General features: G+C 43.2%; 1 protein-coding gene and 1 long non-coding RNA gene across 2 annotated transcripts in view; one reads left to right on the top strand and one right to left on the bottom strand.

Moving 5' to 3' along the window:
• Positions 1-10,638, top strand: part of LOC143941623 (uncharacterized) — a 39,976-nt gene extending 29,338 nt beyond the window's left edge. Inside the window, exon 3 of the long non-coding RNA XR_013264311.1 lies at positions 10,472-10,638. This is a non-coding gene — a long non-coding RNA (uncharacterized LOC143941623). The remainder of the gene's footprint in view (positions 1-10,471) is intronic.
• Positions 1-24,346, bottom strand: part of ZNF469 (zinc finger protein 469) — a 609,231-nt gene that overhangs the window by 544,364 nt on the left and 40,521 nt on the right. The gene's annotated exons all lie outside the window — the stretch shown is intronic.

Raw genomic sequence — 24,346 nt, 5'->3', positions numbered from 1 at the left:
TGCCCCGTACACACGAGAGGGATTAAGTCTGACAGACCTCCAAAGGAGTTCCGCCGGAGTTCCGCCGGAGTTCCGACTGAGTTCTGGCGGACTTTTCGACCGAACGGACTTGACCACACACCATCACACCAAACTCCGACGGAGTCGAACGTGATGACGTACGACTGGATTCGACGTAGGAAGTTCCTAGACAGTAGCCAATAGCTGCCCTAGCGTCGGTTTTAGTCCGTCGGAGTAGCACACACACGAGCGGATTTTTCAAAGGGGACCGGGTCCGGCGGAGTTCCGTCGGGAAAATTTAAAGCATGCTTCATTTCTAAAGTCCGTCAGACTTTAGCTTCGCTAAAGTCCGTTGCAGCCCACACACGATCGGATAGTCCGCCGGACTCAGTCCGTCGGAGTTTGGATGTCGAAAAGTCCGCTCGTGTGTACGGGGCATTAGACATATCAGATGCAAGCTTGTTAGTAGTTATTCAATTCACCAGCACATCCAATCTACTGCACTAATAGGAACTATTCCTTATTATCTCCAACCATTTCTTCCATCTGTCTTGATGTGATTTGCTGAGATTCTATCACTGGTCTTGAATTATATTGCATCCTTTTACAAGCTGCTCTAGGAATCAACCAGCCATTTCTTATGTCAGATCTGAGCTCTTTGAGTCATCTCTAATTTTATGATTATTCGATTGTTTGATGTCTCCCTCATACTGGATCATTACCTGGATTGTTTTTACCTTTTTGTATGTGTGTATGTTTTATGTCATCCAATCTTTTTGGAAGGTATCTGTTTTTTCATGCAGATTATTCCATACTATTTTTTCATTAATAAATTTGATTAGTATACGCTGCTTGGTTAATGTTTACCTACTTCACAGTTTGTACTCTACAACTTTTTTTTTGTGCATGGGGTGATACCTGGACCCTATAGAGGTTTCACAGGCAGTCCATCTCCTTAAAAATAGCACCTCAATACGTGTCATTGCCAGAAGGTTTGCTGTGTCTCAAGAGCATGGAGGAGATTTCAGGAGACAGGCAGTTACTCTAGGAGAGCTGGACAGGGCCGTAGAAGGTCCTTAACCCATCAACAGGACCGGTGTCTGCTCCTTTGTGCAAAGAGGAACAGTATTAGCACTGCTGCCAGAGCCCTACAAAATAACCTCCAGCAGGCCACTGGTGTGAATGTCTCTGACCAAACAATTAGAAACAGACTTCATGAGTGTGGCCTGAGGGCCCGATGTCTTCTAGAGCAGTGGTCATCAACCCTGTCCTCAGGGCCCACTAACAGGCCAGGTTTTATGTATTACCTTGGGGAGATGCAGACTAGAATACTGCAATCACTGAACAGCAAATGATATCACCCGTGATGTATTTCAGTTGTCTTGCAAACCTGGCCTGTTAGTGGGCCCTGAGGACAGGGTTGATGACCACTGTTCTAGTGTGCCCTGTGCTCACTGCCTGACACCACGGAGCACAATTAGCATTTGCCACTGAACACCAGAATTGGCAGGTCCGCCACTGGCGTCCTGTGCTTTTCACAGATGAGAGCAGGTTCACCCTGAGCACATGTGACAGACATGAAAGGGTCTGGAGAAGCTGTGGAGAATTTTATGCTACCTGTAATCTCGTAACCTGTTTGGTGGTGGGTCAGTGATGGTCTTGAGAGACATATCCATGGAGGGATACACAGGCCTCTACAGGCTAGACAATGCTACCCTGACTGCCATTAGGTATCAGGATGAAATCCTTGGACCCATTGTGAGACCCTAAGCTTGTACAATGGGTCCTGGGTTCCTCCTGGTGCACAACACTGCCCAGCCTCATTTGGTAAGAGTATGCAGCCAGTTCCTGGACGAGGAAGGAATTGATGCCATTGAATGGCACCAACGTTCGCCTGACTTAAATCCAAAAGAACAATTCTGGGACAATATGTTTTGATCCATCTGATGCCGCTAGGTTGCACCTCAGTCCATTCAGGAGTTCAGTGATGCCCTAGTCCAGATCTGGGAGGAAATACCTCCAGGACACCATCCGTCGTCTCATTAGGATCATGCCCCGACATTGTCAGGCATACATACAAGCAGGTGGGGGCCATACAAACTACTGAGTACCATTTTGAGTTGCTGCAATGAAATTTCAGAAAAATGGACTAGCCTGCTGCATCCTTTTTATCACTTTGATTTTCGGTGTCTTTAAATTCAGTCCTCTGTAGGCTGATCATTTTCATTTCCATCAAACGACGTGCCATCCTTTAATTTCTAACACATTACCCAGTCCATATCAGTGTAGATATCCAGCATGAGATTTTTCCCCATTGAAATCTGATGTATTTTCCAAGTATTACTTAATTTTTTTGAGCAGTGTATTTTAGATATTGGTGACTATGCAGTAGATAGTGTCTCTGAGCTCCTGATAGTTGGGTGGGTTGATATATTCAAGTTCAGTCTCTCTGCATAAAGCTACCGTCAGACCTATAGCTGCTGCTGTCCAGCCTCCACCAGCGAATTCTGCTCTCGCTACATCATGCATGATGCTTCACTTGATGATTATTACTGGACAAAACGTTTAATGTAGGGGGTAATGTAGAGGGGGGTAAAAAAAAAAATGATCTGCCCCAGATGTGTCAGATATGCCCACTGATCTTTATTGAATAAGGCCAGAAATTCAATCATTTAGCCGTGTGTACTCACCCATAGCACAAAACACAAATTATCTTTTAATTGCCAAGAAATCCACAGGTATTGGAAGTGAACTTCATTGATATTATTATTACTGATTTTTATTTGTTACTAAATAAAGCTGGCATGGACATTAGCTAGCACATGACCCCAACTGACCCTGAAATACCTTATTTATAATGATCATAACATCTAAATGTACACATGGATTTCCCAGACATAAATGTTCATTTGAATAAGAAATTATTTACACTGTTGTAGTTAAACGTTCCCCCATGCAATCATCCTGTTTGCCAGCACAGGTATTCGGTGCATCCACTTGCAAACAGAACCATTCATGTCAATCGAGATGCCGCAGCTTCACGGACACAGCTGCTGCTCCCAATTTGACATCAATGTGGGTGTGGGCGCAGGTCTCAGAATGCAGACAGTGTGCCCCCTCACCCACACAAAAGTCAAATGGGGATGCATCCTGTGTGGGCAGAACTAGGCCCTCACATGGGTGTACACTTAATTATGTCTGTGTGAACGAGGCCTTACAATGGACGGAGGGGCAAATACAGGCTTCCACTTGCTGCCTTGGTACCCACATAAACGATGATCGTACCTTATGCCTCTTCACACTTAGCATTTCATGCCTGTCTGATATCACTAACTGAATAATAATAGACTAGATATTACAAACCTCATTTTTGGATGGCAGTTTATTTTCCTTTACAAAAAAAGACTTATGATACACATATACTCTGTGTATCTCATATTCATTTGTCCTGTACATTTTATACTACAGACTAAACATGGCCATCCCGGTATTATATATATAAGTATATTTCTATAGTGATCCATTCCTGTGCTATGATTCCTCCAGTCTGTAGAGGTATATCCCAGGTTTCCTGGCACATAACACTAGAATGGAATTACATCAGATTTTCCCGATTTTTCTTTTGTTCCCTTTTGTTGAATTAGCTTGGAAATCTGTGTTAACAAATAGCCCACATCTGGCCTGGTGTGAACATAGTGCAAACACATCTGGAATGAAAGTTATTATGAAAAGATAAATATTTCGGAGTCCAATTCATCGTGGTTTTCACTGTCTCAGCCTCTCCCAGACCTGCTGTTCTACTGACGGCAGAGCACCTGGAACACGCGTGTTGGGGGAGCAGTGTAATGTCGAGCAGAATGTGTATCTGGAACGCATTAAACATTCGATGTATGAGTAGGTGGTCTCTGAGAGAACAGAGGAAGTATGGAAGTCTATATAGCATAACGTACTTCTTTTTTCAGCTCATGCACTAAATTTTTCCTTATGCTTAGAGGCAGTGAATGGCTGCAAACTTGTAGATAAGAAAGGGCAGTTGCTAAGAAAAATCACCAGTTATTTAACCCCTTCATTACGGAAGGCAAAACACATCTTAATGCCTGAACACAGTTTTGCAACTTTGACATGTGTTAGTAAAACTGTACATATCATCTCTATTTAATGTTTACAGGTGAATTATACTGCATTTTTTTTCAGGACAGATTGGGCTTTCATTTGGTGCTAAATTTTAATGGATATCTCCTTTTTTATTTATCAAAGGTAAACTGGCACAAAGTAAAATAAAATGTAGCTGTATATTACTTGCTATTACCATAACCTACCACTAAGGAACATCTCAAAACAAATTATACACTAACCTTTAACTCCTACCATTGGCTCTTACTTTGACACTGAGCATGACTTTTGACCCCCACCCTGACACTGACCTAGCTCACTGACCTATTATTTTTTTTTACACATAGGAAAACCAGAAGGGCAGGATGTACAGCGACTGATCACTGTGATGGCTTGCTCAATAATACAAGACCCAGAGCTGTCCGTGACAGCTCAGTATGTGCTGGGAGTGAGCTGTGCAGCACATTCTCAGCACAAACACAATAGCACATATTTGCTACCCCAAGAATAAAGACCCACTTCCGTGAGGCGACATGTATGTGTTCATTTGGCAGGAAGAGGTTAAAGTGAACCCATCACCAAAACAACTATACATCAAGTTCCTGTTTTTGGCTTTTGACTTTTGGCTCCAAAAAGTGAAACTAACAGACCATGCAAGCATCCTTATAACATGTGACCTCTCTCTAAAAATTTACTAAACCTACAATTTACACTTAATCTCCTACAACAGGTAATGCAAAACTCCTCTTATACAACACAATGATATATACACTATATTAACAACATTATTGGGATACATGCTCTTACACACACATGAACTTTAATGGCATCCCAGTCTTAATCCGTAGGGTTCAATATTCAGTTGGCCCACCATTTGCAGCTATAACATCTTCAACTCTTCTGGGAAGGCACCTTTGGGAATGTTTGACCATTCTTCCAGAAGCACGTTTGTGAGGTCAGACACTGATGTTGGACGAGAACACACTCTAATTCATCGAAAAGGTGTTCTATCGGGTTGAGTTTAGGACTCAGTACAGGCTAGTTAAGTTCCTCCACCCCAAACTCTCTCATCCTTGTTTTTATGGACCTTGCTTTATGCACTGGTGCATAGTCATGTTAGAACAGGAAGGGACCATCTCTAAACTGTTCCAACAAAGTTGGGAGCATGAAATTGTGCAAAATGTCTTGGTATGCTGACGCCTTAAGATTCCCCTTCACTTGAACTAAGGGGCCAAGCTCAACCCCTGAAAAACAACCCCACACTATAATCCCTCGCCCATCAAATGATTTGTGCACAAAGCAAGGTCCATAAAGACATGGATAAGCGAGTTTGGGGTGAAGGAGCTTGACTGACCTGCCCGCAACCCAATAGAACACCTTTGGTATGAATTAGAGCAGAGACTGCAAGACAGGCCTTCTCGTCTGACATCAGTGCCTGACCTCACAAACGCGCTTCTGGAAGAATGGTCAAACATTTCCATAGACGCATTCCTAAACCTTGTGGACAGTCTTCCCAGAAGAGTTGAAGCTGTTATATAGTGCCTTAAAAAAAATATTCATACCTCTTGAAATTTTCCAAGTTTTGACATGTTATTGTGATAGACTCACTTGGGACAGGGGCTTTTGGAGGGGGCTAAATGCTAGCCTACTAGCCTACTATACAATAGCATACTGACTATGGGCCCTGGCAGTTGAGGGAGCTTCAAGCATTTAGGAAGATGTTCTGTTATGTAATGCAAAAGGAGATTATTAAAAAGGTCATGAAGGTCTCTGCCAGCTTGGGACTGATAGCTGATGTTGATGTCATCGGCAAGCCATCTGTCTGGGGCCACCTGCCATAATGTGTTTATTGAAAGTAGGTCTCCTGCTATTGTCTGAAGGTGTTCTGTGTTTATACTTATGTTAACCTCCTATGATAAAGTTTGAAAAATGAAATCATAAATTATAATATAATAAATAACTATAAATTAATTATACCAATAATAAAAATTATTCAATAATGTAATCAAATCAAAAACACAGAAATTTGCTCAGTTGCAGAATTGTCACTGTCATTACTTTTCAGTATTTGATAACTGATCTCCCCACAAATCGCTATCGCTCAATTTTTTCGAGTGATTCTAATTTATTATCGCTGTTTTCTAGCCGATCTTAAACCATTTTTGATGTAAAGGAATAGTTTTGGTTGCTATGGACAATCTCCAGTTTACAGGCATAAAGAACAGTTTTTATAAGATAAAACTGCATGCAGGGCACTGGGCAGAACACTAGGGACAAAGGGGATGTGAAATAATTACACACAGCAACATAATCTGTAAGATTACATTATACTGTATGTAATGTGTGTGTTTTACTTTTTGAATTTGGCGCCGTTCTCTGTCCCCGTGCATTGCAGCGCCCGCAGGGAACGGAGCTCGGCTCCGTGATAGATCGAGCGGAGGACGGCTTGCTCGTACAGCGGGGGGACATCGCTGGATCCAGGGGAGAAGGTAAGTAACCTCTCACTGCATTAAGCGATGCGATCCTGGCTCAGGGTTACCGCTTTTGGTATAACATTTTCACCCCGAGCCAGACTCAGGAATACCACCAGGGGGGTTAATTTGCATTGTACCTTCTGAGCTTGGAGTTGGCAAGTCTCACATACACCGAGACATCTGAGTCATCCAGGTGGCTAATTAGTGTAATGTTTATAGTATATGTCAGTTGTTGTAATTATATTCCTGTGTACAGTTTGTATTGTTAGGGTAATATGATCAGGAGGGGGTGTCCTCCTGTGGTGTATTTATTCTGGGTTACACCAAAACTGGTGTTGCCTAGTTCTTTGGGTAACTAGCCAAATTCACTGGTCTCGTGTTCCAGAGCTTGGGAAGCAGCTTCTTGGCAGAGATACTCAGTCAGGGTGTCCACAGTCTGTCACATTTGGCTGGCAGTGGTGGGATGCCTTGGGCATCCAAACCTCCACCGGGGTCCAAGATCGAGATAGCAGATTTCAGTCACCCCAGCGGAGATATGGACCTGACATCGGAGTTCCCGGGCCTGCTGCAGTTTATCCTTTCAGCATACTCCAGGACTGTGTCTACGGATGAATACCTGGAGCTCAGGCAGCAGATTCGGGTAGGGCTCTGGATTGGAGCCCTCCAGGTTGCTGGTTTACAGTAGGGCAAGTGCTTTCCAACCCCAGAGCAATAGGCCAATGACTAATGGGATTTGCAGATGCCATTCCTGGGAGAGCAGCCCAAGGAGCAATGGGTGACCGATTTGGACAGGCTGGGCCAGCAGGAGATAGAGCTGGACAATCAATATCGGGCTCTTCAATGGCACACAGAACAGGAATATTTAGGGGAGACAACAGAATTCTCTCTGAAAGGATGTGACGTTGGCAGCCCTGGATTGCTGTGGGGGAGCCTTACAAATGTTTTTGTGTTTGGCAATGAAAGTGTACCTACCCTTGAGGACCTGCAAGAACACAGAGAGGCTATTCTCGGTCTTGTAGGGATCTCAGGGCTTAAACCTGATCAGGAATATTTGCTAAGGAAAGAACAGCATCTGGAAAGGGAATACAGGGAACTGCTAGAACATGTTCAGCAGCATGCCCCAGAATTGTCAAAAGAAACTCCGGAGATTGCCGTCCCCAAAGCTGAAGTGCTGACAACAGGTCAGGGGTTTGCTAACCACTGCCAAGCACCAGTAACATCTGCTGAAGAAAAGCATCCCCACAACGGAATAAAACCAGCACCATGTTTGACAGTGGAGATGGTGTGTTCAGGGTTAGTTTTCTGCCACACATAGCGTTTTGCTTTTAGGGCCAAAGTACCTTCTTCCACATGTTCGCTGTGTCCCCCCCCCCATGGCTTCTCATAAACTACAAACGGGACTTCTTATGGCTTTCTTGCCACTCTTCCATAAAGGCCAGATTTGTGGAGTGCATAACTAATAATTGTCCTGTGGACAGATTCTCCTACCTGAGCTGTGGATCTCTGCAGCTTCTCCAGTGTTACCTGGGCCTTTTGACTGCTTCTGATTAATGCTCTCCTTACCCGGCCTGTCAGTTCAGATGGACAGCAATGTCTTGGTAGTTGTGCCATACTCTTTCTATTTTCAGATGATGGATTGAACAATGCTCCGTGAGATGTTCAAAGCTTGGGATATTTTTATTTATAACCTAATCTCACTTTAAACTTCTCCACAACTTTATCCCTGACCTGTCTGGTGTGTTCCTTGGCCTTCGTGATGCTGTTTGTCAAATACAGTTCTCTAACAAACCTCTGAGAACTTCACAGAATAGCTGTATTTATACTGAAAATAAATTACACACAGGTGGACTCTATTTATTAATTAGGTTACTTCTGAAGGCAATTGGTTCGAATACAAATTTGTAAAAAAAAAAAAATGAAAACAATTTATCATTTTTCTTCCACATCTGCCACTATGTGTTGGTCTATCACATAAAATCCCAGTAAAATACATTTACGGTTTTGGTTGTAACACGACAAAATGTTGAAAATGTCAAGGGGAATACTCATTCAAGGCACTCGACACAGTATCTCACAAAAGGAAGTACACCCCTCACATTTTTGTAAATGTTATATTATATATTTTCACAAGGCAACACTGAAGAAATGGCACTTTGCTACAATGTAAAGAAGTAGTGAGTGTTTGCTGTCCCCTCAAAATAACTCAACACACATTCATTGACATCTAAACTGCTGGCAACAAAAGTGAGTACATCCCTAAGTGAAAATGTCCAAATTGGTCCCAAAGTGTCAATATTTTGTGTGGCAACCATGAAGTCCCAGCACTGCATTAACCCTCTTGGGCATGGCGTTTACCAGAGCTTCACAGGTTGGCACTGGAGTCCTCTTCCACTCCTCCATTACAACATCACAGAGCTGGTGGATGTTAGAGACCTTGCGCTCCTCCACCTTCCGTTTGAGGATGCCCCACAGATGCTAAATAGGGTTTAGGTCATGCTTGGCCATTCCATCAACTTTACCCTCAGCTTCTTTAGCAAGCCAGTAGTAGTCTTGGAGGTGTGTTTGGGGTTGTTATCATGTTGGAATACTGCCCTGCAGCCCAGTCTCTGAAGGGAGGAGATCATGCTCTGCTTCAGCATGTCACAGTACATGTTGGCATTCATGGTTCCCTCAATGAACTGTAGCTCCCCAGTGCCGGCAGCACTCATGCAGCCCCAGACTATGACACTCCCACCACCATGCTTGACTGTAGGCAAGACACACATGTCTTTGTACTCCTCACCTGGTTGTCACCACACACGCTTGATACCATCTGAACCAAATAAGTTTATCTTGGTCTCATCAGACCACAGGACATGGTTCCAGTAATCCATGTCCTTAGTCTGCTTGTCTTCAGCAAACTATTTGTGGGCTTTCTAGTGCATCATCTTTAGAAGAGGCTTCCTTCTGGGACGACAGCCACCACACAGACCAATTTGATACAGTGTGCAGCCTATAGTGTAAGCACTAGCAGGCTGACCCTCCACACCTTCAACCTCTGCAGCAATGCTGGTAGCACTCATATGTCTTTATCCCAAAGACAACCTCTGGATATGATGCTGAGCACATGCACTCAACCTCTTAGGTGCACCATGGGGAGGACTTTTCTGAGTGGAACCTGTCCTGTTAAACTGCTGTATGGTCTTGGCCACCGTACTGCAGCTCAGTTTCAGGGTCTTGGCAATCTTCTTATAGCCCAGACCATCTTTATGATCTTTAGAGCAACAATTATTTTCTTTTTCAGATCCTCAGACAGTTGTTTGCCATGAGGTGTGATGTTGAACTTCCAGTGACCAGTATGAGAGAGAGACCGATAACACCAAATGTAACACACCTGCTCCCCATTCACACCTGAGACCTTGTAACACTAACGAGTCACATGACATCAGGGAGGGAAAATGGCTGATTGGGCCCAATTTGGAAATTTTCACATAGGGGTGTACTCACTTTTGTTGCCAGCGGATTAGACATTAATGGCTGTGTGTTGAGTTATTTTGAGGGGACAGCAAATTTATACTGTTTTACAAGCTGTACACTCACTACTTTACATTGTAGCAAAGTGTGATTTCTTCAGTGCTGTCACATGAAGAGATATAAAATATTTACAAAAACATGAGGGCTGCACTCACTTTTGTGAGGTGTGTATGTGTACATATATATATATATATATATATATATATATATATATATATATATATATATACATACATACATATATACAACAGTCATTTATTAAGGATGAACTCTGGGGAAAAAAATATCCTTGCAGTTCAAATCCCTCCGCTCATTCTGTCTTGGTGGAACATAAAATGTAACCACTCTTACCCTGTTCCTCATCCCTACAGGCTTCCTTCCAGCCACACAACCAATCGCAACTTCTGTTTGCCAAGTACTCTGATGTCAGCACATACAATTCAAGACCAGCGGTTCTGCATTGTAAGTCACAATGCAGAGGGCCTGCCCAGTTCCTGAAGAGTTGGAGAGAGAAGAGTGCCAGCAGCTATGGTAACAAAGTAGGGTATGTATAGTTTTTCTGTTTCCCTCTAGACAAAAATTTGAATTTACCCCTTCTAGTGCTGGGGGAGCCCCACTGCAAGAATAATTTGTTTTTACTCCTGAGTTCAGCTTTCAGCCCTCGTTCACATTGAATGCAGCTTAGAAATCGAGTGACTTCATCTGAAATTGCACGTCAGTGCAACTTTGAAGACATCTGCACAGCTTCATGCACAGATGTATATTTAAGTTGCACCCGAAATCAGCAAAAGTATTTTTTCAAACTGATGCAGCATCGCAAAGTTGGCGGCGCATAGATTTGAACATGGTCATGGACAAGTCACTCCAATGTGAATGAGGACTAAAGCTGAACTCCAGGCAGATAGAAAACACACAGATTAAGCCCACATTCACACTAGGCATTTAGCCTGTATATGGCAATACAGCTGCAGCATCCAGCATATTGCTTGTTGCTTGTAAAAATCTATGGCTGAAAGTTGCTTCGGCTCATTTATCTGCATTCCAGGCATTCATACCTGAATTTATAATGGCCTAAATGTGAGTACCACTCCATACGGCATACAGCAGCAGCAGCAGCTTTTTGCCTACAATAGATTTTTACAGGCTGCAAGAAGTGAGACTGGACACTGCAACTGTACCTTCCAGGTACATTAAATTGCTTGGATTGGCTTTGCACAATCTAAACACCTAGGGGGTTATTTACGAAAGGCAATTCCGCTTTGCACTGCAAGAGCACTTGGAAGTGCAGTCGCTCTAAATCTAAGGGGTAGATCTGAAATTAGTGGAAGCTTTGCTCCTTTTATTATCAAATCATGTGCAAGCAAAAATGCTGTTTTTTTATTTTCCTTGGATGTCCCCCTCTGATCTACAGCGACTTTACTTTCAAGTGCACTTGCAGTGCAAAGTGGATTTTCCTTTAGTAAATAACCCCCCTAGTGTTCATGTGGCCTAATGAAGCTCTCTAATCAGTAATTTGTCATTAATGTTTTTTTTAGTTCAATTCTATTTTATTGATAAAGTAACCAATACAAGCTTGCAAAATTGCAATGTAAACAGAACATTGCACATGATATAACCTACGGAAAGTTTGATCTCTCAAATGTTGAGACAAGCTCACAAAAGCGGCTCATAAAGACAGCAAATGTGTAAAGCATAGAAAAACAGGACAAATAAAGGTACAAAGCATCAAAATCAATGGCATGGGCATCATGTGAACAAAAATCATTTAGACTTAAGGAAGTACACTGAAAAACTATTACACTCAGAAAAGGGTTTCCTGTAGGGATTGTATAATGTCAAAAATGGATGGGGAAATGTTATGTATCGATTGCTCAAATATCTTTAAAGGTGCATATATGAAAAAAGAGAGAAGGAATGGAGAGAGGAACGAAGGGCTGGGATAAGATACACTCTGACCAGGCTATGAGGTGGTGGCATCCAAGTCACCTTCAGCTCAAGAGATAAGCATTGAGGAGTAGCGGTACATGGATCATGAAGTCCAGGTGAGGGAAAGCTGATCGTCCTTTTCAGTTTTTTGTTCCATGTCCCTAACACAGTCCACTTCAGTAGCCCAATCCCCCAGGGAAGGCATGGTTGTCGATCTCCTGGGCACGGCCAAGAAGTGTTGCATCTTTTTTTACAGATTTGAAAGGTCCAGGCAGGGCCATCTTTAATATTGATTGGGCCCTGGGCAAAAATTTGGTCAGGGCCCCCCTCCCCCCATGTAATTTCGCTCTCCATCTTCTCTGAGACATACAATAAATAGCAGCTAGACCTAAAATCAGTTTACTGTATCAGATCAGGCAGCGATTGTGATTGGTTGCCAGAGGTTACAGCATATCATTACTGCTTACTGACTGGTTGCTAGAGGTTACAGCACTCCTTAAGGCTCACTGATTAGTTGCTAGAGGTTACAGCACATGATTTCGGCTTGTTGATTGGCTGCTAGAAACTACTGTACAGTAATACTGCTCACTGGTTGCTGTAGGTTACAGCACATCATCTCCTCACTACCTTATTTACATATCAATGCAGTTGGCCTCAGCTATTTACATATGCATGTCACTGCTATTTACATATGAATGCTGGTTATTTACATGTAAACGCAGGGTCTGCAGGTGAGTTGTCTGTACACAACAACAGGACTAAAACCTCAAGGGACAAGGGAATGTAAACTGGGATAGTTGGCAAGTATGAGGCAGCTGCTTTGGGCCCCACAACAATGACAGGGCCCAGGGCAGCTGCCCCTTTTGCCCTGCCTTAAAGACGGCCCTGGGTCCAGGGAGCATAGACAAAAGGGCTACCTCAGGTGAGAGTTGAATAGAGGTCGCCAACCACTTGCAGTATAATTAGAAGATCGGTTGTCAGAATTTCTTTACAGGAGGGCAAGCTCACCAGATGTGGAGCATGGTACCTTTTGGAGATCAGAGGTCGTCAACGGGTATCTGGTAATGATGGGTTGAAATGTATAGTGAAAGGACATCTATACCATCTTGTCGCCAACTTAAACCCTTTTCCCTGGGTCTTTGTGGCTAAGGAGAGCTTATGTTTCAAAATAAAGCATTTTTGCCAATTCATAAGAGAAATAGAATGATGCTGCTCTGATTCCTAGGCCTGCTTGTATGGTGGGAGATCAGGAGAAGAAGTATTGAACAATAAGGAGTAAAGTTGGAAGACCACATGTGTTGGGTCAGCCTGCAGAAGCATAACTTTAAATCTCAAAGCATTAATGTATTGTTTAATATAAGCAGTGTAAGTACCTGAATTTGGCTTGGTGTCAGCCTCCTTGTCAGCAACCAGATTTAACGAGGGAGGGGCAGAGCTAAGAGCCAATCAGGTGTACTGACACAAAATAGCTTGATAGAAGGAGAAAGCAGAAGTATGACCTCATCAGTCTGATGCTATTATTTTACTGCCCAGTCAGCAGGCTGGGGGTAGAGAGAGGACACCACTGTATTCCTTAACAGAGAAATTGGTGTCATCTGCCCACATGTGCTGTGTGCCAGAGCTTTTGAAATCATGCCAAATCTTTTGGCAGGAAAAAACAGCTGTCTTATATGTATTCCATTTGTGTATCTAGCTGTATTCATGGAGTTCAGCTTTAAAGTGGAAGTAAACCCATCGATTTAAACAAGTAAAAAAAAAAAAGGCCTGCCGGGAATGCTAACTGCACATTGGCTGTGCTCTCAGCCAAACTATCAAACCATCCAATGGCTGGTGTCATAACGAATCACATGTGCAGCACCATAGCAGTTGAAGATTAAACAGAGGCAAAGATGGCAGTTTCCTTGGCTGTAAACGATAGGAGAGTTTACTTCCACTTTTAGCAGGAGTGTCTACTTAGGGAGCATTTACTGTGTATAAAATGCAGTACTCTAAATATGGATCAGAATAAAGGTAAAATGTTAAAGCGGAGGTCCACCCTAAAATGGACCTTCCGCTCATCGGATTCCTCCCCCCCTCCGGCGCCACAATTGGCACCTTTCAGGGGGGAGGGGGGTGCAGTTACCTGGATAATCCAGGTAACTGCACCCACTTCCGGGCTAGCTCTCTGCGGAAAGGGGCGTACATTACGCCCCTTTCCGCAAGTGCCCGCCCCCTTCCGCAAGTGCCCCGCTGCCTGCTGGGAAACACACAGATCCCAGAGGCAGCGGGGACCGTCCTCATTGCGCAGCGCGGCTCGCGCATGCGCAGTAGGGAACCGGGAAATGAAGCCGAAAGGCTCCATTTCCTGATTCCCATACCCAAGATGGCGGCGGCAGCACTCGAGTGTCGATCTAGAGATCGGCTTCGGGTGCCGACATCGCGGGCGCGCTGGACAGGTAAGTGTCACTATTTTAAAAGTCAGCAGCTGCAGTATTTGTAGCTGCTGACTTAAAAAAAAAAAAAAAAATGCGGAGTCCCGGCGGACTCCCGCTTTAAGGTCACTTTACAAATAACTTCAGATAAACGTTACAACAGTAACATAAAATATGAACACGCTGAAAAACGCTTGCTTGCCCTCATCTGAAGACAGGTCAGCGTAAACAAAACTCTTTACCCTGTACTGTAATAAAGAGGTTCACAAAGGATTCCGTTTTGCATCTTGCTGAAATTAAAAAATAAGTTTAATGTAGGCCACACAACTTGACTGATGCATTATTACAAGGAGAAATAACTACAGTCAGTAAAGCCAGGGATATTGTTATATCATAATGAAAACCTCCAATCGGATTACAATTTGTTAGAAAGGCCATTGAGGCCGTTTATCTGCATAATGTTATATTTTGGTTTGATGTTCAGAGTTGTGAGAATTCTCAGTGGAGAAGAGCCAGCTACATACTAAACTCTGTCATGAATATTAACCTTCTGCCCCAATAATGCAATCCAGTCCTTGGCTCCCAGCTTAAGCACATGAGGCTCTGCTGTAAGGCTTACTACCCTAAAATTCACCACTGCAGGTCAAATCTGTTGAACCATGAAAAGACGTTAGGGCTATGACATACTAGAGATGAACTACAAGATGCTGGGTCTCTACAGAAATTCCAATCGATAGGGTTCTTGTCATAGTTTTCAACCCAAACCCACCGTGGTTTGTGATATCTTTTTTCTATTTAAAGATATATCCATGCGAAGACATATCCCAGAAGTTTGGAGGGGTCCCAAACTTGATTGATGTAGACTCTGGAAGAACCCCCTGTTCTTGCTGGTGATAAACCAAGAGGGATTTGTTGTACAAAGGAAAAAGGTACCACACCCACGTGAAGACACGTTTGTGGAATCCACTATTGCTAAATAAATAATAATTTTTTTACAGGATGTCATAGACACTTATTCCTGGGAAACTGCAGGTTCTTAAAGGGTCATAGAACTATGCTTATTAATAACAGAAAACCCCATTTCTGAATCACGAAAACACTGGACATGACTGCTGACTGTCTTGCCAAAATTGTTTTGGCATTTTGAGGGAACATGAAGTTTTTGTCCCTCTTATGAGTTTTACCATCATTAAATAGATCATCTATGCAGTTGCATTATTATTAGTTATGGGTCTGCTGTCAACATCTGACTTTAATCTTTAGGCTGTAGATCAAAATTGTTGGGAACATTTTTTTTTAATTCTTATTGCCCAACTCCTGGCAATAATGAAGATGTTCCCACCCCTCCTTCCCACTTTCTTCTAACCCATCATGTAAGGCTATTTTTCCATCATACTCAGTGAAGAAAGATTTACTCACCTAAAGTGGTTGTAAACCCTTACATAAACCGAGTGAAGGTACTATCCTCAGGTGAAACACAGAGAAAAAACAATCCCTCCTACATCTCTGTAAGTTGTATCTGTCTGTCTACAGTCTTCTCTATATCCACTCAAAGTGCTGAATTTATAAGCTTATCTATGAGTTCAGAAAAATGGGGGCAGAGAGCTGAAGTTACACTCTGCAGAGCTCAGTGAGGAGGAGTCTGAGAGCTGATTGGAGGAAGAGACATCCCCTTTGCACAGGACACAGGAACTGAGCTGATGCTGTAAATCAGCTGGAGATCCCTCCTGGGTCCCCATTTTTCTCTTGGTGTCTGGAAAAATTGTCAGAAGTGACTCAAGCTGATAGCAGAGAAACAAAGCAGCAGACAGAAATGACACATTGTGCTTTTAATTGAGACAAGTACACACTATACGGGGATATGCTTTGCTCATATTTCATGTCTGAGGTTTACAACCACTTTAAGACAACTGTCTGAGTCCCTTATTGAATTCATTTCCTGCAGCGGAGACCCTAGATCCAGATGTGAAGGTTGTCCTTTGCTGTCTCGGTCCCCTACTGTCCCCTCATTGCTCCTCTTCTAAATCTTGAGACAACCGCCACTGAACAGCCAATAGGAAGTGTTCATATCATGTAGGCAGTGATGCGTGAAAAAAGACCCAGAAGAGCATTGGGACCCAAAAGTCAAATGACTTTAGGAAATTAAAAGGGTATTTTGTTTTTTGTTCATTACAGCGATCAGCTACAGAGTAGTGGGAGGGAAGGAGAGGAGGGGGTTTTGTTTTTTGCCTAAGGTTGGGCTTTAAAGTGTACATAGTTAGTAAGGGAAAAATAAACTAGTCCAACCTTTCACAAATCTTTGGTATTTCACATTGCCATCTACTCTACTAATAGAAAACCCTATGAGGACATTTGAAGGTTGGTATTGGTGAGCATAGGGTGGACAAGGAAAGTATGGATATCAAGGGCTACCTAAGGCTGCTTTCACACTGGGGCGGTATTCAGGCGTTACAGCTCTAAAAATAGCGCCTGTGTAACGCCTGAAAAAAACCGGCCCCTTTCACTCCAGTGTGAAAGCCGGAGGGCTTTCACACTGGAGCGATGTGCTGGCAGGACGGTGAAAAAAGTCCTGCTAGCCGCATCTTTGCAGCGGTGAAGGAGCGGTGTATTCACCGCTCCTAAACCGCTCCTACCCATTGAAATCAATGGGACACTGCGGCAATACCGCCGGCAAAGCGCCGCTGCAGCGGCGCTTTGCGGGCGGGTTTAACCCCTTTTCGGCCGCTAGCGGGGGTTAAAACCACCCCGCTAGCACCCGCACACCGCCGCTAAAACGACGGTAAAGCGCCGCTAAAAATAGCGGCACTTTACCGCCGACGCCGCTCCCGCCCCAGTGTGAAAGCAGCCTTAGTGTTAGGATTAGACAGCTGTCCCTGAAAGGAATAGAGGTAAAACGTACCTCGCCCAATGTCTGCACTACCAATCTCTATTCACTTGAAGAGCTACAGTATCTGAAGAATCTTCAGTGTAAAAAAAAATACCACTTGTGCTAGAATCCAGGTTTCCTGCTGCAAAGTGGTTTTGTCTGCTGACCCCCCTACTCTGTCCAATAGTGATAGGGATCAGCAGATGAAACCACAGTGTGGATTGGTGGACTAAGCGTCTGACATATGAAAGTGTAGCGGATGCTGAAAATGTCCTCAGTCACTGTAACTCTGGGACAGGTCAGTATTAACTTCCTTCTTTGCTGTTTTTTAAATTTAGTGATAACCACTTTAAAGGATATGTAAAGGTTCATTAAAAAAAAAAAAAAAAACATTGGTTTTGCACAGAGTTGCACCGATCCTCCTCTTCTGGGGTCCCTCAATGGAGCTCCTGGCTCTTTCTATCCTCGAGTGCCCCGTTGGAGAGCCCCTCACCCTCGGGGCACTTGTGTGGGCACAGACAACAGGACTCTGCTCTGGCCCCAACACCCCCCTCCCCCCGGCTCCCGCATCATAAGATTTGATTGACAGCAGTGAGGGCAAATGGCTGCACTGCTATCAATCTATCCAATCAGGACCCGAGACACAGGCTGGAGCTGGTGTGCTTGTCCCCGTTGCTGGGAAGACCGGGTTCAGGTAAGTAAAAGGGGGGCTCTAGGGGGGTGCTGCATCACAGGAGGTTCTTCACCTTAATGCATAGAATGCAGTTTGCTCTGCACTCCTGTGACCCATTTTCAGCAGACAGTGGGCCGAAGCCCGCTGTCGGATGAGGGCACAGAGCAGTACTTTTACTTTTGAGTACAGGTTCGCTATTAGTTCTCAGCAGTCTGGAAAATACCAATATGATAGCCCCATCCTGAATAATAGAGTATTGCCTGATACCCGGAATTCTGTCCTCCAAGCTGGTTTAAAAATTAAGTTTTGTCTGTCTGTCTGTATCTTGTACACGAGAAAATAACAAACACTTTGTGAATGTCCTCTTGGGAGGTATGGAAGATTGCGCACATTTTCTGAACAACCACTAAAGAAGAGAATTTATTTGATCACAATCTATTCCAAATAATTTGGTACCACTGAACTATTCATTAAAAAATAAAAAGTTTATTATCCATTATGTAACAAAAGCTAAAGCAAATATTATGATGACCCTCTAATTAGAAACCGATTTGTAAGTAGTCTGCTAGTTTTCAAAGTTAACACGAGCTATTTAGGTCCTGTTTGCCCACATTAGCATCATTCTCCATGTGCTGTCTGTACCATGCAGCTGTTAGCATTTACCATTATGTACGTTGGACTGAAAGATAAACTCCAGATAAATATAAACGAATAGCTCATTAAATATATATTTTTAATGCAAGCCGTGTAAGTACCTTAGTTTAACTTTATGCCAACGTCTTGCAGTACCCTGTGTAGCTCAGGTGAGTTCATACTAGGAGAGGGAAGTGACAGGACTAAAATTAAGGGGCCAGACGGATGTGTTGCATTCAAATATGCTGTCTAGGAGCATGCTGATAGGGGTGGTAAGCAGAGTGACTTTGTCAGTCTACTGCTGCACTTCAGTGTCAACTTCAGTGAACTCTGGATCTATGTACTGGCTTCAGGTCAGTAACGCAAAACATTTAAGCCAGAGGATGAGCATGACAGCCAGGCAATGAGCATTTTTTAACCAATTGACAATGGAAACATAATTTTCATGACAGGTTCCATTTAAATCTCCAGACCAACACTTCTCAGCATTGAGTTTATTGGTAAAATGCAAGTACAGTGTAACCCTCAAGCAAGAGACAACTTGTACGTTGTTTTATGGTTTTTCCAGAACATCCAAATCACAGAAGACATCAGTCACATGGGCAAGCAAAAAATGGTGATGTTGTTTGCAACAGCCAATCGCAATCAGCTTCTACTTGATCAGAAAAGCAAACACAAGGTTGCTATAGGCAACAGTATACTGTCAACATTCTATCGGGTCATATATCACACTATACAGGACAGCATGTCCCTTCACTGAGGTGTGACCTCCAGGGATGTACAAGAGACTGAGCCGCAGGCTCACATGATTCTCTGGACAGCTTGAAGACTCGCTAGAGAGCAGCAGCAGTGTCATTCGCATGAGCCATAGGCTGCAAATCCTTGGCTTGCTGCCACAGTTCCCCCCACCTCCTTCTCCCATATGTAGAGTGCAGACAAAGTATTGGATATTCTGCAGCTAATTATTACAAGAATGATGAGGATTTAGTCTGGACTGAGTGCAGCTTTTTATGGATTATTATCAAACAGTTTCACATTCACAAGTAGAACAAATAAAGATTTTTTTTTCTTTTAATTTCCATGCTAAGTAAAGCTTTGAACTTTTATCTTTATAGCATCTGGTGACACAGGGCAACTTTAAAGTGTAGGCATTCTTCAGCGTTAAAGTGCTCCAGACTCACGCCAGACTGTTGCCTTTTTCTTGACCCGTCTGTGGTTAAAAGCCCCTCGGTTAACAGTCGGATACCATGACAGAGGTGTACATAATGCTGGCATGAAACTGCAGATTAAGGCCTCCCTCCCTGTGCTAAACCTATCCATCTTTGAGCTTTTAAAGCGTTAGTAAAAAAAAAAAAAAACCTGCATCACATACTAGCACAATATGAAATACTTACCTTAGAACGAAGTTCTGCAGTGGTGGTCGGTCACCGCATGAGGGAGCTGACATGTTCCCTCTGCGTCTCTTCCTGGATCGCTGGCTTCAGCGCTGTGACATGCGCGCGAGAGTCCTCTGTACTGGCAGGATACGCCGTACCTGCATAGCGCATGCACCGCTGACGTCAGCAGCTGCATACAGGGTCAATATCTCCTAAGCTGTGCAGGTTTAGGAGATATTTTTTTCACCTAGAGGTAAGTCTTATTATAGGCTTTCCGTTACCTGTAGGTAAAAATGTCCAAGCGGGGGATACAACTGATTTAACCGCTTGCCGAGCGCCTCACGCTGATATACGTTGGCAGAAGGGCTCGTACAGGCAAACTAATGTACCTGTACGTTGCCCTTTAAGAGGCGGCCTACGGCAAGTTCCGTGAGTCGGGTCGCGGGTCCCGCGGACTCTATGTCCGTGGGGATACCCGCAATCGCCTCATGGAGATGAAGAACGGAGAGATGCTAACGTGAACAAGCATCTCCCCGTTCTGCCTAGTGACAGTGTCACTGATCTCTGTGATCGGGAGCAGAGATCAGTGAAATGTGACACGTAGCCACGCCCCCCATAGTTAGAATCACTCCCCAGGACACACTTAACCCCTACACTGCCCCTAGTGGTTAACCCCTTCACTGCCAGTGTAATTTAGACAGGAATCAGTGCATTTGTATAGCACTGATTGCTGTATAAATGACAATGGTCCCAAACATGTCCGATGTGCCCGCCATAATGTCGCAGTCACGATAAAAATCACTGATTGCCGCCATTACTAGTAAAAAAAAAATAATAATAATAAAAATGCCATAAAACTATCCCCTATTTTGTAAACGCTATAACTTTTGTGCAAACCAATCAATAAGCGCTTATTGCAATTTTTTTTTTTTTTTACCAAAAGTATGTAGAAGTATACGTATCGGCCTAAACTGAGGAAAAACATGTTTTTTATATATTTTGGGGGATATTTATTATATCAAAATGTAAAAAATAATGCATTTTTTTTTAAATTGTTGCTATTTTTTTGTTTATAGCGCAAAAAATAAAAACCGCAGAGGTGATCAAACACCATCAAAATAAAGCTCTATTTGTGGGAAAAAAAGGACGTCAATTTTGTTTGGGAGCCACGTCGCATGACCGCGCAATTGTCAGTTAAAGCGACGCAGTTTCCCATATCGCAAAAAGTGCTCTGGTCTTTGGCCAGCAAAATGGTCCAGGGCTTAAGTGGTTAAAGAGTTAGTTCACTTGTATAATAACATATGCAACACAGCCAAGAGGCCCGAGTAGATTACAGATCATTGGGGTTGATTTACTAAAGGCAAATAGACTGTGCACTTTACAAAGTGCAGTTGCACACTGCAGGAGCAGTTGGACCAGAGCTTAGTAAATGAGCAGAAACTTTGCTGACTTCCATCATCCAATCACATGCAAGCAAAAATGCTGTGGGTTTTTTTTTTCCTTACATGTGATTGGGCATTCTTTGCCAAATGAACTTTAATTGCTACGCTCTGGAGCAACTGCACTTTACACAGTCTGTTTGCCTTTAGTAAATCTACTTCACTGTGTGGTGTTGAGTTATTGAGCCTTAAATAAAGCAGAACTTAACGGTATCTGAGCACCACAAACTGAAAATGCTTCATTTTTAATATTCAGACCAAACTCACCCATCCGTCCATGTCCCCATATTTTATTTTATTGGGATATCACTTTGAAAAAAAAAAATACATAACATTTCTAGCTGTGGGCAGAGAAGATAATAAATGTGGTATTTACTTCCTGGAATTCATCTGCCCTTACCTCCAGGCCTGCAGGCAGGAGGGTGTGGTTGGCTGAGAAAGCCCCTCCTCCCCTTCTCCAAATGAAAGAAAAATAAATGGCCATTCAGTCTCCTGGGATGTATGTTTAGTTCCACTTGAATTTAGTTGAAAGGGGCAGGACTTAGTGCCAAGCTTAAAGCGGTTCTTTACCCATAACAACTTGATAAAAAAAAAATAATGTTCTTTAGCAAGGAACATACATTCCACATTAATAATTATGCTACCAGAATTCATGTGTGCTGTAAATTGCCTCCAGTATTGCTCCTGTTTCTTGCTGAAGGCTGACATTTTACTGAAGCCCAGAGCCCCTGAACAGCAGTAAATTTATAAAGTGAAACTAAACCCACCAATTTAACGGTTTCAACAAACAATTACATTCCTGGAATGCCGGGATTGCTAACTCACATGTGCTTGTGTCCTCAACCAAATTGTCAATCCATCAAATGGGCGATGTCATAACTGATCACATGTGCAGTGCCATGGCAGTTGCAGATCAAACAGAAGGAGCTTCCTTGGCTGTAAAGGATAGACTGGTTTAATTCTGCTTTAAGGCTGTCTGCAGATCGGCCTCTACAAACTCAGTAGTGCCTAAAAATGGAGAGCAACTGAGCATGTGCAGAGCAGGGTAAGACAATGGGGGTTATTTACTAAAGGAAAATCCACTGTGCACTGGAAAGTGCACTGAAAGTGAACTTGGAAGTAAAGTCGCTGTAGATCCGAGGGGGACATGCAAGGAAAAAAAAACCAGCATTTTAGCTTGCACATGATTGATGATAAAATCAGCAGAGCTTCCACTCATTTCAGATCTACCCCTTAGATTTAGAGCGACTGCACTTTCAAGTGCACTTGCAGTGCAAAGTGGATTTGCCTTTTGTAAATAACCCCCAAAGTATTATTGGGTTTTACACTTATTTTTTTGTTTTGCATAACTATACCTGCAAAAGGGGTCAGCCTGAAGTGATCTAGCAGGATTTCATTTTCTGACTAAAGTTTCACTTTAAAGTGATTGTAAAGGATTACATTTCATTTTTTTTTAAATAATAAAACATGTCATACGAACCTGATCTCTGCCATGGTTTTGTACAGAGCAGCTCTGATCCTCCCCTTCTCGGATCCCCCGCCGGTCTTCCTGGCTCCTCACCCCTGCCGAGTGCCCACCATAGCAAACCATTTGCTATAGGGGCACTCCTGCAGTTGCACTCCCGAGCCAGCTTTGTGTGTCCATAGGCACACAGAGTGTGGCTCGGCTCCACCCCCCACTCCCTCGTCACTGGCTGTGATTGTCTCTGAGCCAATAAGGAGGGAGAACACCTCTGCTCTTGTGCACAGTGTTGGATTGAGATCAGTTAAGTATTTGGGAAGGGGGGAGCAGCATGCAGAATTTTTTTATTTTATTTATTTTTTAACCTTAGTGCATAGTCCATTAAGTTAAGAAACCTTCAGCGTTTAAACCACTTCAATCTTGAATTGAAGAGACATTAGGGTTTCATCATCATACACTAAGGAGTTAATTTTGAGGACACCTGCAGGTACCTTTGGTTGTTGGACTTAATCAGTATCGCTAATTTATGCAAAGTATGGTGGACACGACCAGTTCACTGATGGGTTCCCATCACCTTTGTAAAACAGAATGAAATCTTTACATGTCAAACCAATTGCACCCCATGGTTATATATAAAGGATGTTTTACTTTTTGAAGAAGTGTCACAGCTCAGTTAAGATTTGTAGAAGCAATCGTTTAGGTTTTATATTTTACCAAGAATATTACCAGTCACGTTCTACAACTCTTAGCCCCTGTACACACGGTCGGAGATTTCGACAACCAAATCCGTCGGATCTTGTCCGAAACTGTTGCATACACACGGTCGGACTAAGTTGTCGAAAAATCCGATCATTCAGAACGTGATGACGTGATTTCGTTACGATGGGACTACGTTCAGGCTAGTAGCCAATAGCTTTGATGTAGGAATTTGATCTGAGCATGCGTGGCACTTGGTCCGATCAAAATTCTCTACACATGATCGGAGTATGTCCTATCGGACCAGTTGGTCGGAAAATATTTCCAACAAGTTGGAAAATTGGGTCCGACGAATATTCCGACGGAATCAGTCCGATGCATACCACACACAGTCGGATTATCCGACAACACGGTCCGATAGGACACATTCCGACTGATTCTCCGACCGTGTGTACAAGGGCTTAGAACAATTGCTGTCTATCCCTCAATGAAATTTCCCAATGACAATCATGCATTCTAGGGCCATTTTGGCCAAATAACTTAACAGAGACCCCTACAAACTCCTGGTTAGATGTAAACCCTAATCCGTATTGCCAAAAGTAAGAGCTCTGACCACTTAGTCAGCTGCTATAGGTTTATTGTACGTGCAGTATACGGTGAAGATAAAACTGAATTGGAGTCCATTCACACTTGTGCGATTTGTCATGTGACTTTGGACATCAAAGTCACATGACAGACCGCGCACCATTCTTTTCAATAGCACC

This window comes from Lithobates pipiens, unplaced genomic scaffold (genome assembly GCF_037356315.1).
Source record: "Lithobates pipiens isolate NorthernLeopardFrog02 unplaced genomic scaffold, aLitPip1_a1.2 Scaffold_10, whole genome shotgun sequence".
Taxonomy (NCBI): Eukaryota; Metazoa; Chordata; class Amphibia; order Anura; family Ranidae; genus Lithobates; species Lithobates pipiens.
The sequence above is the reverse complement of the archived record's forward strand: the minus strand, read 5'-3'. Positions and strand labels throughout refer to the sequence as shown.